The sequence below is a fragment of the Crocuta crocuta genome, unplaced genomic scaffold (genome assembly GCF_008692635.1).
Source record: "Crocuta crocuta isolate KB4526 unplaced genomic scaffold, BGI_CrCroc_1.0 scaffold102, whole genome shotgun sequence".
NCBI classification, from domain to species: domain Eukaryota; kingdom Metazoa; phylum Chordata; class Mammalia; order Carnivora; family Hyaenidae; genus Crocuta; species Crocuta crocuta.
Genome location: NW_027530019.1, coordinates 2,656,652 through 2,672,429, shown reverse-complemented (window position 1 = coordinate 2,672,429; position 15,778 = coordinate 2,656,652). Strand labels below are relative to the sequence as shown.

At 40.6% G+C, this 15,778-nt stretch overlaps 1 long non-coding RNA gene across 1 annotated transcript in view; it reads left to right on the top strand.

Annotated features, from left to right (window-relative positions):
• The window catches only part of LOC144231742 (uncharacterized), a 28,730-nt gene extending 13,579 nt beyond the window's left edge, over nt 1–15,151 (top strand). Inside the window, exon 3 of the long non-coding RNA XR_013335167.1 lies at nt 14,918–15,151. This is a non-coding gene — a long non-coding RNA (uncharacterized LOC144231742). The remainder of the gene's footprint in view (nt 1–14,917) is intronic.
• Nucleotides 15,152–15,778: the final 627 nt, after the last annotated feature.

Genomic DNA, 15,778 nt, shown 5'->3' with positions numbered 1-15,778 from the left:
GTAACAGAAAAACTAAAAGAGACTTAAAAAATAGAGATTAATTTTTCTCATGTAACAAAAATTCAGGAGACATACATCTGGAATTGGTTCATTGGCTGATAAAAGAAATATTATGGATAACATCTATAATTGTTTTGGCATTTCATTATGAGTTCAAGATAACTATTTATAGCTCCATATTCATCTATTCATCCATATGAATTCATATTCCAGTTAGGGAGAAGGAAGAAAGGACCATGCTAGCATTGTCTGTGCCTTGATGTTAGGAATGCTCAAGATTTTCCAGACTCTTCCTACAGACTTTTGGTAACACCACATTGGCCAGAACTCTGTCACATGGCCACTTCCAGCTCCAAGGGTACCTGGGAAAGCAACTATTTAGCTCTTCTGATTCCAAATGTGGAGTCCATAGAAGAAGAAAGTTGGGAGTGGGCATTGGGTTAGCCAAACTACAGTGTCTATAATCAGACCTTTCCAACTGTATTTGGAAAAGTAAATGGCACAAAGGAAATAGCTGAGAGGATGATATCATCCATAAAATGATTCAAGAAAATCTTTGAGAACTGAAGGACATAAGTTTCCAGGTTGAAAGGCTCACGTAAATGCCTAGCACAATGGATGAATAGTATGTATCATACTACTGGGGTCAAAGAGAAAATCCTACAGGCTTCTGGAGAGAAAACAGACTGAAGAAAAAAAAAAAAGGATCAGGAATCAACATTGGAAGCTAAGAGAACAATGGAACAATGTCTTTAACAATGGAAGGTAGGGAGGCTGGGGGGCTCAGCCAGTTAAGCATCTGACTTCAGCTTAGGTCATGGTTTCATGGTTTGTGAATTTGAGTCCTGCTTTGAGTGAGCTCCAGCCCCACTTCAGGTGAACACAAGCCCCACTTTGGGATCTGAACACTGTTAGGAAATTTGGGGTGCCCCAAGATCTCTGTTGGTTGATATTGGCCATCAGGGAAACACAATCTCAGATAATTGTTGATGCATAAACCATCTACTTTAGGTGATGGTGGAGTCTCCTGAAACTTGATCTTAGGTGATTGTCAAGGGTGGGGGATGGTTGGGTAAGGGACAGGTATCTCTACATTTTCTGACTGTTGGGGTCAGGAAACAATGCCTTATATGATTGTAAGTACTCAGGAAACTCTCCTTAGCTGATTGTGCTACCCATGAACTCTACATTCGGTAACTGTGGGGAGGGTTGAGTCCATGAACTCTACCACTTGGTGATGATGGGGCCAGGGTACGTTTTCTTAGGTGATTGTGGATATCAAGGTTACTGTGACTTTGGTGATAGTGGGAGCCTAGGATTCTCTACTTAGGTGGTTGTGATTGTTCATAGATCTCTACATTAGGTGTCCTGGAACTCAGGAAACTAGAGCTTGGATGATTTTTGGGATGAATGATTATAACCTTAAGTGATTAAAGGGGGTCAAACAAACTCTGGCTTCAGTGATTGTGGGGGACCCAGGAAAATACAGCTTGGATGATTGCAAAGGGTCCCATAAAGTCTAGCTGAGGTGATGGTAGAGGTCCAGAAACACTCCCTAGGTTGATTTGGGGTTCCAGGTAACTTACCTCAGGTGATTCTGGATGCCCAGGAAATATTACCTTAGACAATGATGGGAAACATTAATGGAAACCTTTATGTGATTGTGTGGTCCCAGGAATCTTCTGTAGGTGAATGTGGGGGTCCAGGAAAGTCTAGCTTTTGTGAGTGTGGGGCACAGGAAGATGTACCTTATGTGTCTGTGGGAACTGGCAAAATCTACCTCAGTGAAATTTGAGGGGCCAGGATAGTACACCTGAGAAGATTGTGTAGGGCCAGTATCATGTGCCCTAGATAACAATGTGGGCCCTGAAAACCTGACCTTGTGTCTCTGAATGAGACACTAAGCTTTAGTGATTTTTACATTTGGAAAATATTGAGGGCCCTGGAAATTCTAGGTGATTGCAGAGCCTAGAATTTGTATCTAAGATGACTTGAGGAGACCAGAAAACTGTATCTTTAGGGGTTTTTGGGTTGCCCATATTTCTACCTTAGAGGATTGTGGTGTTCCGGAAGCAATACCAAAGTTGATTGTATGTGTGGGCTAGGAATATATCCCCTAGTGATTTGGGACCCCAGGAAATTCTGCCTTGGGTAATCTCGGGGGTCCATGATACTTTATCTTAGTTGATTATGGAAGGCTCAAGGCTCACAATATCTGTCTGAGGTGATTATGGGAGCCCAGGATCCTCCATGCTTAGTCAACTAAGGGTAGGTGTCCTAGGTCCCCCAGATCACCCAAGGGAGAACACTTCTGGCCCACAAATCACTAGGGGAGACATTCATAGCTTCCACTCATAATGAACTAAGATGTGTTTTCCTGGCATCCACAATTCTCTAATTGAGAGTTTCCTGGGCTCCTCTAATTACATAAGGCACACATTCCTGGTGCCCCTAAACACCCAAGGTATAGTTTCCAGGGCCCTCCATATTTCTGAAAGTAGAATTTGAGGCAATCTCAAAATCACAAAGGTTTATCCTGTGTGCCTCAAATAATTAAGGCTGAGTTGAGTTTCCTGGGCACCCATGACTACCTAAGGTCAATATTTCTGGCACCCTGGTAGCATCCTAAGCTACATTTTCCTGGCTCTCCCACAGTTGCCTAAGGTGAATTTCTTGGGTCCCAAACAATCACTTAAGGAGAGTATGTCCTGAGGTGACTGGGTGGCTCATTTCATTAAGTGCCTGACTTTGGTCCAGGTCATGATCTCATGGTTTGTGGGTTTGAGCCCCACATTGGGCTCTGTGCTGACAGTTGAGAGCCTGGAGCCTGCTTTAGATTTTGTGTCTCCCTCACTCTGCCCTTCCCCTGCTCATTATTTTCTATCTCTTAAAAATAAACACGAAAATTAAAAAAAGTATGTCCTGGCTTTCCTTAATCACCTAAGGTAGAATTTTATAAGCCCCCAACATTCTTCTAAAGTAGTATATCTTTTTTCTAATGTTTTATTTTTATTTTATTTATTTATTNTCTGACCGGCGTGAGGTGGTATCTCAGTGTGGTTTTGATTTGTATTTCCCTGATGATGAGGGACTCTGAGCATTATTTTCATGTGTCTATTGGCCATCTGGATGTCCTCTTTGGAGAAGTGTCTGTTCATATCTCCTGCCCATTTCTTCACTGATTGTTTGTTTTTTGGGTGTGGAGTTAGGTGAGTTTCTTATAGATTTTGGATACTAGCCCTTTATCTGATATGTCATTTGCACCTATCTTTCCCCATTCTGTCAGTTGCCTATCAGTTTTATTGATGGTTTCNTGTTGGCAGATAATTTTTCATAGTATTCCCTGATGATTGCTTGTATTTCTGAGGGATTGGTTGTGGTAAGTCTATTTTCATTCATGATTTTGTCTCTTTGAGTGCTCTCTCTCNCCTCAGGATGTAGAGTTCTAAATATATCTGTCAAATCCATCTGGTCCAATGTGTCCTTCAAGTCCATTGTTTCTTTGATGATTTTCTGTCTGGTTGTTCTATCCATTGCTGTAAGGGGAGTATTAAAGTCCCCTGCCTTTAGCACATTCTTATCCATAAGATAGTTTCTGTGATTGTTTTATGTATTTGGGTGCTCCCGTATTNATTTACCTCAGAGAGTCCCCCTCAGGATTTCTGTAGGGCCGGGTTAGTGGTGACGAATTTCTTTCAACTTTAAAAAAAAAATTTCTCTCTCCTATTCTGAATGACAGGCTTGCTGGATAGAGGATTCTTGGGTGCATATTTTTTCTGTTCATCACATTGAAGATTTCCTGCCATTCCTTTCTGGCCTGCCAAGTTTCAGTAGATAGGTCTGTCACCACTCTGATAGGTTTCCCTTTGTCTGTTAGGGCCCTTTTATCCCTAGCTGCTTTCAAAATTCTCTCTTTGTCCTTATCCTAGTGAAACTGGCAAAATATATGTCTTGCAGAATATTGATTCAAGCTACGTCTGAGGGGAGTTCTCTGTGCCTCTTGGATTTCAATGTCTGTTCCCTTCCCCAGATTGGGGAAGTTCCTGCTAAAATTTGTTCAAGGACTCCTTCAGCGCCTTTCCCTCTCTTTTTCTTCTGGGAGTCCTATGATATGGATATGGTTCCATTTGATTTTGTCACTGAGCTGTTGAACTCTCCTTTCGTGTTCCTGGATCAGTTTCTCTCTCTTTTTCTCAGTTTCCTCTTTTTCTATAATTGTGTCTTCTAATTCACCTATTCTCCTTTCTGCCTCTTCAATCCATTCATTGGAAGCCTCCATTTTATGTTTCTAGGAATTTGTCCATTAGTTCCAGATTGCTCATTTTACTGGTGAATAATTGCTCGTAATTCTTTTATTATTTTTTGTATTTTTGCAGTGTTCGTTGTGATCTCTTCTCTTTCATTCTTGATTTTATTCATTTGGGTCCTTTTTCTTCTTGATCAAACTGGCTAGGGGTTTATAAATTTTGTTAATTCTTTCTAAGAACCAGCTCCTGGCTCCTGTTTCTTTGGTTTTGTAAGCATTGATTTTTGCTCTAATCTTTGTTATTTTGCATCTTCTGCTGGTTTGGGGTTTTGAGTTTCATTTGGTCTTCTTTTTCCAGTTCTTCAAGGTGTAAGGTTAGGTTGTGTATCTGAGACCTTTCTTCCTTCTTAGGTAGGCCTGAATTGCTATGTACTTCCCTCTTATGACTGCCTTTGCTGTGTCCCAGAGGTTTTGGGCTGTGGTATTGTTATTTCATTGGCTTCCATAAACTTTTTAATTTCTTGGTTAGCACATTCATTAAGTAGGATGTTCTTTAGTCTTCAAGTATTTAACTTTCCAATTTTTTTTTTCTTGTGGTTGATTTCAAGTTATATAGCATTGTGGTCTGAAAATATGCATGGTATGATCTTGAGGTTTTGTACTTGTTGAGGGCTGGTTTGGGTCTCAGTATGTGATCTATTCTGGAGAATGTTCCATATGCACTCAAAAAGAATGTGTATTCTGCCTTAGGATGAAGTGTTCTGAATATATTAAGTCCATCCAGTTCAATGTGTCATTCAAAGCCATTGTTTTCTTGTTGATTTTCTGTTTAGATGATCTTTCCATTGTTTTAAGTGGTGTGTTGAAGTCCCCTACTATAATGGTGTTATCAAGGGGTTTCTGTATGTTTGTGATTGATTTATATATTTGGGGGCTTGCACCTTTGGAGGATAAATGTTTACAATTGTTAGGTTTTCTTGGTGGATAGACCCCTTAATTATGATATAATTCCCTTCTTCTTCTCTTGTTACAGTCTTTGTTTTAAAGTCTAGATTGTCTGGTATAGTGATTCTACTCTGGCTTTCTGTTGGCAACTATTAACATGATGGATGGTTCTCCATCTCCTTACTTACTTTCAATCTGAAGGTGTTTTTAGGTCTAAAATGGGTCTCTTGTAACAGCATATAGATGGATCTTGTTTTCTTATCCATTCTGTTATCCTATTGTCTTTTGTTTGGAGCATGTAGTCCATTGACATTTAGAGTCCTGAAAGATAGGAATTTATTGCCATTATGTTCCCTGTAGAGTTGGAGTTTCTTGTGGTGGTCTCTTATACTTTCTAGTCTTGGTTGCTTTTTTTTTTTTTTTTTTGTCTATTCTCCCCTCAGAGTCCCCCTTAAAATTGCTTGCAGGGCTGGTTTAGTGGTCACGAACTCATTTAGTTTCTGTTTGTCTGAGAAAGTTTTTATCTCTCTTTCTATTTTGAATGACCACCTTGCTGGATGAAGAGTTCTTGACTACATATTTTTTTTCCCTTTTCAGCACATTGAATATATCCTGCCACTCCTTTCTGGCCTGCCAAGTTTCTGTGGATAGGTCTGCTGTGAACCTGATCTCTCTTCCCTTATAGGTTAAGGATTTTTTTCTCTTGCTGTTTTCATGCTTCTTTACTTGCCTGAGTATTTTGTGAATTTGATTATGATATGCCTTGTTGATGGTTGGTGTTCGTTGAATCTAATGGGTGTCCTCTGTGCTTCCTGGATTTTGAGGTGTCTTTACACAAGTTAGGAAAGTTTTCCACTACAATTTGCTCACATAACCCTTCTACGCCTTTTTCTCTCTCTTCATCTTATGGGACCCCTATGATTCGAGTATTATTCCTTTTTAATGAGTCACCGAGTTCTCTAATTCTTGTGTTATGCTCTTTTGCCTTAGTTTCCCTCTTTTTTTCTGCTTCATTATTCTCTGTAAATTTGTCATCTTTATTGCTGATTCACTGTTCTATGTCATCCACCTTCGCCACTGTGGCATCCAATTTAGATTACAGCTCAGTTATAGCATTTTTAATCTTGTCCTGACTAGATTTTAATTCTTTTATCTCTGCAGAAATGGATTCTATACTTTTTTCAACCCCTGCTATTATTCTTATTACCATGATTCTAAATTCTGGTTCAGACATCTTGCTTGTATCAGTGTTGTTTAAGTTCCTGGCTGTCATTTCTTCCTGTTGTTTTGGGGTGTATTCCTTCATTTTGTCATTTTTGAGGAAGAAAAAGTTAGTAAAATCAAAATATAAAAATAAAAAAAACTAAAAACCTAAAAACACCACAGGAATAATTAAATAAGTGATGCTTGCTCCTAAGTATGTTTTGGTCTGGTTTTTGAAAGAAGCTTGATAGAATGGGGAAAAAAGGGAAAGAAGAGGGGAAAAAATGAAAATTAAAAAAATGAATACACTAAAATAGAATTTAAAAATTTACAAAAAAGTAAAAAATAGAAAAAAATTGAGTAAGAAAAAATTGAATAGATGGGCAGTAAACAGAATGAAATATGATTGAAACTACATCCAGTTTCCCCTAGAAGTCAAACTATGAAGTATTTTATAGTCCGTAAAGTAAGTAGGCGGAAAGATATGGGGTGTTCCTCTAGAGCACAGTGGCCCAGTTGGCTTGGGTTTGGTGTAGCGTCTCTGTTTTCCACTAGATAGCAATGCTTAGTTTCTTGGGGTGGATCATTGTGGTGTGTGTAGGTGGTGTGTGTAGGTGTGTATCTGCATGCATGGGATGGGTGACAATGGTATCACCCAGCTACCCAGTCTGTAGTATCAGAACTTTGTCCTCTCTGTGATCAGCAATTAAGCCACCCCTCCTCTGTCCCTTGCTTCTGTCCACTCCCAGCTTCTACAGTCCCTGACTCAGCTTTCAGCCTGTTAGGTGGCACCTGCCTCTTGAGGTTTACCTCAGATGGGGCTGTGTTTCCAAACCTCTCATTTCTGAGGTCCCTGCAGCTTTGACCCACTCAGACCCTCTAGGGGAGGGTCTCCCTGAACAATGTCCAGGTGCCTGCCCACCCCCTGGAGCATTCACATGACCGTGCTGCTACAGATGCTCAGAGACTGTGGCTAGGTGCCAGCCAACCCCAGAAAAATTCACGCGATTGTGTAGCAGTAGTGTTTCAGGGATTATGGTAAATCACAGCACACATCTGGCACCAGGCTTCACCCTTAACATTCTGTTCCAACACCACCAAATGTGGCTGTTCTCTGGCATCTGCTGGATTGTTTGCCTGTGGGGAGGCCACTGAGCCTCTACCACCTGTTATCCCAGCAGGGAAGCCACCTCTTCCCATGTGGTCTGAGGACCCCTTGGACCTCCCTGTCTGCTCCTGGGGATTTACCCTTCCCACCACAACTATGCCGGGCATTAAGCTGTAGAGTTTCGGACTCTACACTCCCCTTTTTATAGCATCTTAATGGAAGTTAAACCCTCTCCTTTCTCCAATTTTTTTTCTAGTCTATTCTTTCTCTTTCTCTCCAGCTGCTTTCAGGGGGTTGGGGGGAGTGCTTTTCCTGTACCCCCCCATCTCTGTCCTCTCTACAGCAGCAAAAATGACTCCATACCTTCTGTGGCTTCTCTCTGCCCCAGTTCACCTCTCCACACTGCATACCTGCCAAGTTCTGTGGTTCAAGTTGTGTAGTGCAGATTGTTGTGTTAATCCTCAAAGCAGTTTTCTAGGTGTGCAAGATGGTTTGGTGTTGATCTAGCTACATTTTAGGGATGAGAGAGGCAAAAAAAAAAAAAAGTTCCATGCTGCTCCGCTATCTTGGCCCCTCCAGGAGATGTCTCTGAAGTGACATTCTTAAATCACCTGGTAAGGCTGCTATGAACTCTGTAAGCAAGGTATCAAGCCAACATTTCCAACAGACTCCATTGGCTCCATAAAGTCAACCTTAATTCCTTAGAGATGTCTGGTCATATCTAAGTCTTTGCATGTCTCTCTCAAATATGACATTCCAATCAAAGCCTTGGTAATATAACCAAGGTTTCCAAATGGTGTCCTTTACAAGGAGAACAGGTTCTTATTGAACTTATGCACATATCTGTAATTGCCATGGAAGATAGAATACTCACTGATAGTTTCTAGATTCTGAAGAGTTCAGGTAGGGAAAAAAGTTAAACGTTTCAATTTGTTCACAAAGGAATATTTTATCCTTTTCAATTCATTCAGTCCTATGCTATTAATTTGTTCTCTTTGTGTTTTTAGCATTATTTCTGGAAATTCTTACCTAGTTTTGCTTTTAAAGATACCAAAAAGTATTTGACAAATGCCCTTTTTATGAACCTCCTTGAAGATGAAACACATTTTGCATGAGCGTCAGTACCATAACTATACAGGACAAAAAACTTAAAAATGGACATGGTTAAAGATCTGAGAGTTCATTATAATGCAGTTGATGAGGAAATCTGTTTATTTAATGTGTATTTCAATAATTAATGGCCATATACTAGGACATATTAAAACTTCAGGAATTTCATATATTTTCTTCAATAGTTATAGTATTTACCCATAGAATACAATCTAAGGCTTATTGTTGGGTTGACAGTGCTTTCCAAGTAACTTAACATACCAAATAACCCTAAGTCACAAAGACGTCATTTACCATTTCAAATCTCAAGGGAGTCTGTTAAACACCTCAGAAAGTTTTAAACATATGCCTAAACAGGATTACAGATTGTTATAAATTTAGCAATTATCTACTTACCCAAGCTGGCAATAAGAGATTCTACAGAAGGTTATATATACAGTTGTTAGCAAAACTTATCTCCTTTAACATTGAGAAATTTCAGTTCTCTTACATAATCAAAGACCTGGTAAAGACAAAACGTAGAAACTTCATGGAGTTTTTTTTTGGCAGATAAAAAATTTTGTTTACATTTTTTAAAAGTTTACTTACGTTTGAGAGACAGACAGAGAGTGAGAGAGGGCACATGTTCAAAGAGGGGCAGGAAAGAAGAAGATCAAGAATCCCAAGCAGGCTCCATGGTGTCAGTGCAGAGCCTGTCGTAGGACTCAGTCTCACAAACTGTGTGATCATGACCTAAGCTGAAGTTGGACATTTAACCAACTGAGCCACCCAGGCCCCTTACATTTTCTTATCAAGAGCAGACCAACAATCCAAGAAAATTTTGTCCTCTGAAGAGAGAGAAAAGCAGAATCTTATACCAATGTGCTTTTAAAACAAATTTTATTAATGTTTATTTTTGAGAGAGGAAGAAAGAGAATCCAAAGCAGGTTCCAGGTTCTAAGCTGTCAGAGCAGAGCCTGACATGATGCTCAAACTCAGAAACCATGAAATCATGACCTAAGCTGAAGCTGGGCCCTTAGCTGACTGAGCCACCCAGGTTCCCCTACAGGAGTGTACTTTTATTATTTTTTTTAAAAATTTTTTGTATTTATTATATTTTGAGATAGAGAAACCACGTGGGCAGAGAAGGGACAGACAGGGGGAGAGAGGATCCAAAGCAAATTCCATACTGACAGAGAGCCCAATGTGGAGTTCAGCCTCACAGCAGAGAGCCCAATGCAGGGCTTGAACTCACCAACTGTGAGATCATGATCTGGGCCAAAGATGGGAGGCTTAACCAACTGAGCAATCCAGGGACCCCTACCAGTGTACTTTTAAAATCAATCCTTTTCAATCTTTATCTGTCCTGACCACACATAAAATTCTTCTTTAAAACTTTCCCTTCACAAACTTTCTACAACTTTCTTCTGCATTCAGATTTTGTCATAAGTCTTTTCTTTCCAAACAAACAACCGGTTTCATTTTAGGACAAAATTATATTCCCATTCCTTATCTTTCTTCTTAAAAACATATCTTTTCTTATATATGGAAAAGATCTTTTCTTGCTTTCCTTATTTTCAGTCTTAATTACATTAGAATTTTCACTTGTAGAAGCCTTACTCTCCAGTGAAAATTGTGAACTCTTTTACATCAGAATTCTTTAGATCAGCAAATTTATAAATACATTTCACACTTTCTAAAAATGTTTTTCCATGCCACAATATTTCAGTTAAGCATAAAGTATGTTTACCAACAGACCCAAGTATCTCTGCAACAGGAAGCCAAAAGCAGATAAGCCTTATCTCATTTGCAAGACTTAGATAGCCAATGAATTTAACCCAGTTTTTCATCTAACCTAGCAAAACTTCAAATTTTCAGGTTACCAAAGATACTGAAAGCTAGCTTAAAAATTGCCGATGAGAACTTTGGCAGAATAAAAGTATATATTAAAATTTTTAAAAAATATTTCTGGGAGAGCATAAGCAGGGGGTGGGGGGTGGGGTGGGGAACAGAGAATGTGAAGGAGGCTCTGCCCTTGCAGGCTGACAGTGAACCCGGTGTGGAGCTCGAACTCAGGAACTGTGACATTATGACCTGAGCTGAAGTTGGGCACTCAACCAACTGAACCACTCAGGTGCTCCAGAATAAAAGTATATGTAATGTGAATAACTCTAAAGTCAGGTCTATATTAATTAAGCTAAATTAAATTAGCTTAAATAACCATTTTGTTGCACCTGGGTCCACTTAAGTCAATCAGTTTGTTCCCCATTGTCATTTTTTACCTGGGGCATCATTGGGGAAGTCTGAAGTGGATGGTTCCAGTCCAGGGAGGGGTTCTCCTTGCTCCTTGATAGCGTAGGAGCAGAAGCTGATGGTGCTTGAGGCACAGAGGATGGTATAGGAGCTGGTGATATAGGCTGCACCCATGATGGTGCAGAAATGGGAGGAGGAGGAGGTGGAGGCAAAAGAGGTGAGGTGCCACCACCAAGGCTGGAGGATGATAAAAGCCCAGAGGGCAGAGAAAGGGGACTCCCTGTTGTACAGCTCATCAGCTTAGACAGATGAGCAGGCACATTTTTTGACCACCAACAAAAAGTGAAACTAGGCAGTCCACATCATGCCAGAAAAGATTTAATATTCCTTAAGGTCCCCGTCCGGAGGTAGACTAATCACATACAATTGGGTCCAATTATCAAAGCTATTAACCCAAGAAATGAATGAGGGAGAAGTCCCCACATACAACAAGAGTAACCTGGGCCTATCAGAAGAATGGACAGTGAGAAAATCAGCATCCCCTTCACTGGATAATCATCACTCAGTATGTCAGGAGAGGGTTTATTAGCTCGGTTAGTGGCCAAACATGTTCTGCAAGAGGCCCTTAGGTCAGGGTCCTGATTTAAGGCCATGAAGGCCTCAGTCCATTTGCCCTGTTTCTTGTAGCAGAGATCTGATAAATGTATTCAAATTTAATGTCTCATTAATGGGTCATTTTCCCTCATCTCTTAACGAGTACTGAGGCCACGTAGTGTTATAGAAGATCAGTCTCTTCTTTCTTAAATCTTAAAATTTGAATTGTTTCCGCTGGATTTAAGGGAATTCCAAGGGAGAGTCCATGGGGACTGAGAGAAGAAGGTCCATTAGCAAGGAAATCCCCTCTGTGACTTCGGGGTGGTGTCCCATGCTGGGTATGTCAGAGGTTCCTAGTGTCAAAGTGACTGAAAAGGACTATGGGCATAGCCTTACACTATAAGAAGGATGCCTGCATCCTGCCCCCCTCCCCCACTTCCCCATTGCATCCTAGGCTACAAATGGGTGGTAGTGAATATACCAAAATCTCATGCCATGAAGAACCCACTATTTTGAACCTATGGAAAACGATAGAAAAATTTTACAAGGGGAAATTACCCAATGTTGTCATTTAAGTAGTTGGGAGGGGACACTGATGAAAAAACAGTAAAGACAGATATCCATCATGATGTAAGTAACATTCCAATACATGCAGTCTTTAAAGCTGACTTCCCTAGAAAATGGTCCCCAGTTTTTTTGTTTTTGTTTTTGAGAGAGGGATAGAGAGAGTGAAGCAGGCCCTGGACTGACAGCAGAGAACCTGATACAGGGCTTCACCACAGAAACTGAGATCATGACCTGAGTTGGTCAAATGCTNGTTGTTGCAGCTAGTTCCAAGCAGAGCCCTGGCCAGAAGTCGCTAGACCAGGGATGTGGAAGGGATCACATTAGAACATGAGGAAGAAACCTAACCCGGAACTCTTAATATTGGCAGCTGTCCCAGTGACGTAAGTGGCTCTCCTGTGCCCAAGACAGCTTTGTCAAAGGATAGGAGTAAAGAGAAGGTGTTCAGTTTCTGGGTCTCATTATCATTCTGGCCAGCATACTAGCTTCTAGTCAAAAGGTAGGCTTTCTCCTCCCCATAAAGCAGCCACAGGCTAGAGGATTGCAGCCTGAGCAATGGACATGAAAGTATTTCCGTAAGACCATATTCCTTGAAAAGCCCCTGAAATCAAAGTAAAAGAGGAAGAAATACTCACCAAGTTTAACTCAAGCTTATAGTACAGATGAGAAGACAGGCCCCATGTTCGGTGCCAAAATGATGTGGGGTCAGGAATCAATGATCAAGAAAGAATCCTGGAGACATTCTCAGTGCAATAAGGTATTATAGCCTGGGGATAAGACCCATGGGCAGAAAGAACTTACTTTTGCTGTGTGAAACTGGTGTTTTTATGCCTAGTTGCTCAAGGGAGAGGGACGTTCAGGGAGTATTAGATCATAAATGTCTTTTTCAAATTTCTACTCATAAAAATACTTTTTAAAAAATATTTTTGAGAGAGAGAGGGAGGGAGAGAAGTCAGGGGAGGGGCAGAGAGAGAGGGACAGAGTATCTGAAGTGGGTTCCATGCTGACAGACAGCCTGATGTAGGGCCCAACCTCAAAAACCATGAGCTCATGACCCGAGCCAAAAGAAGTTGGATGCTTCACTGACTGAGTCACCTAGGCGCCCTCCAGTAAAACTACTTTTGCAAGATTTCTTTGGTGCTTATCGTTCAGTTTGATATTAACTATTGGTGAGATGTACTGGCAGTCATGAGACCCTTTAAGAACATAGCAGCCAGCACGTATTTGATCCTTATGAGAACTATGGAGGCTATAGGTCAGCCTTTGCAGCTAAAGGTGAATATATATTTTGCTTCTGTCCCTTATCAGTGAGGACACAGAAGATGGCCATATGCTGCAAGCCAAGGAGAGAGGCCTTGGGAGAAACCTACTGTTGACACCTTGAGACTCCAGCACTGTCAGAAGTAAATACCTGTTGTTTAACTCGCTGCCCACCCCTCCCTCCAGTTTGTGGTATTTTATTATGGAAGCCCTAGCAGTGTTGAAATACAACACTTTTCACTATGAATTTTAGAGGTTGTGGACAGTGATCCTGCACCTAGGTTGCAGGTCAGGAAGGCTGAGCGTCCTAAGCAGGTCAATGCTAGGTAACTGAAATATTGAAAAATATGCACAATCATCTGTGTGTTGGATTAGCATTATGCAGGGACTGTCAGAAGCCAATTTAGATGTTACTGTCAAATCTATTTATACATTCAGACTTGTTGGTTTTAAGATGCTTCATTTGCACCTACCACTTTATATTAAAAAAAAAACAACCCCTTGGCCCACTAAGGAAGGGCTCCTTTCTCCTGCCCATCACCTATCCATCCACTTGACGTCTAGTGTATTGGTTAAGATTCTTTCAGTTGCAGTAGAGACCCATCTGATAAATTTGAAGGGATGAAATCTTTCTGGTAAAGTTCTGGTGCCACTCAGTGACTCTATAGTAGTGCCAATAACTAAACCTTGGGAGAAGCAGGCAAGAGCATATCTTACTTGTTCGTGGCAGGCACATCATGCCACTGAGCTTATATTTGGTGCTGCCACCTACAACAATTGATTGATCTGCAGTACACTGTACCCCATTCTGTCTGAACTGTCACACTCACTCCTGATGCCACATGTCAACAAGATATAGAGAATACATCTAGCACCTCACCGTGCCATTGCCTCATTGGTGGTGGGGAGGTACATAGTAGGGGAGCCAGTCAAGACCCAGTAGGAGAATGAGGCCCTCCACTCCAGGAGGGAGCTGTTTGGGTCAATCAAAAGCAATTCATCTCTACATTACTCCTGCAGTTTCTGTCATGTTGATGTTAAGGAGTTCTGAGATTTGTTTTGTTTTAAGTAGACTTCACACCCAGTGTGGAGCCCTATGCAGGACTTGAACCCAGGATGCTGAGATCAAGACCTGACCTGAGGGACACCTGGGTGACTCATTCAGTTAAGCATCTGACTCTTGATTTTGGCGCAGGTCATGGTCCCTATGTAGGGCTCTGCACTGATAGCATGGAGCCCACTTTGGATTCTCTCTCTCCTCTTCCACTCACACATACACTCTCTCAAAATAAACATTAAAAAGTAAAAGACCTGGGGCACGTGGGTGGATCAGCATCCATCTCTTGGTTATACTTAGGTCATGATCTTACAGTTTGTGAATTTGAACCCTGCACTGTCAGTGCAGAGCCTGCTTGGGATTCTCTGTCTCCCTCTCTCTCTGCCTCCCACTTGCTCTCTCTCTCTCCAAATGAATGAATAAACTTTATCTCAGCTCAGGTTTTTTTTTTTTTTTTTTTTTTTTTTTTTTTTTTTTAAAGAATTGGACACTTACTTACCCAACTGAGCCACTCAGGTGCCGCAAGGAGTCCTGACTTCTTAAAGCACAGCCTCCTTTTGGACTTTGTCACACTCCTGGTTTTCTTTTCTCTACTCAGGTTTCTACATTCGTTCTGGGTCTCTTCCATCACCTCCACAGGACGACCCTCCTGGAGTCTACAGTCTAGGATAGTCCAGATGGTCACATTCTCCGAGCACAGCACTTCATTTTGTAGAATTTCTCAAATGAGGAAAGAAAAGCTATGTATGTTTTCTTCAAGGTCCCAGCTTTTATATGGTTTGGTGGGTTCATGGTTCTTATTTCAATGTTTCATTAAAAATAAACAAGTCAATGCAGGCATAGATCAATGATGAATGTTTCAATAGCTAATGATTGTGATTTATGTGATTCTCTGCACCTAATGGCCATTAAAAGGCTAATGAAAAAGATAGCTTAATAAAATCAGAAACAAAAGAGGAGACTTTACAAATGATACCGTGGCAATAAAAGGATCGTAAAAGTATGAACAATTACATCCAACAGATTGGACAACCTAGAGGAAAGGGATAATTCCTATGAACATATAAACTTCTGAGACTGAATTAAGAAGAAATAAAATATCAGAACAGACTGATTACTAGTAAGGAGAGTGAATCAGTAATTAATCTCTACAAGAAGCAAAAGTCTCATCCCAGATGGCTTCACTGATGAGTTCTACCAAACATACAAAGAAAGGTTAATATCAATCTTTCTCAAACTTTTCCCAAAAACAGAGGAGGGAACAATTCCCAATTTATTTTTACAAGTTCAGCATTACCATGATACCAAAACTAGATATTGTACAACAAAAAAATCATAGGCCAATATCTCTGATGAACATTGATGCAAAAATCCTCAACAACATATTAGCAAACCATATTCAACAATACATTAGAAGGATCATATACTATGATTTACTTCAGGGATGCAAAGATAACTC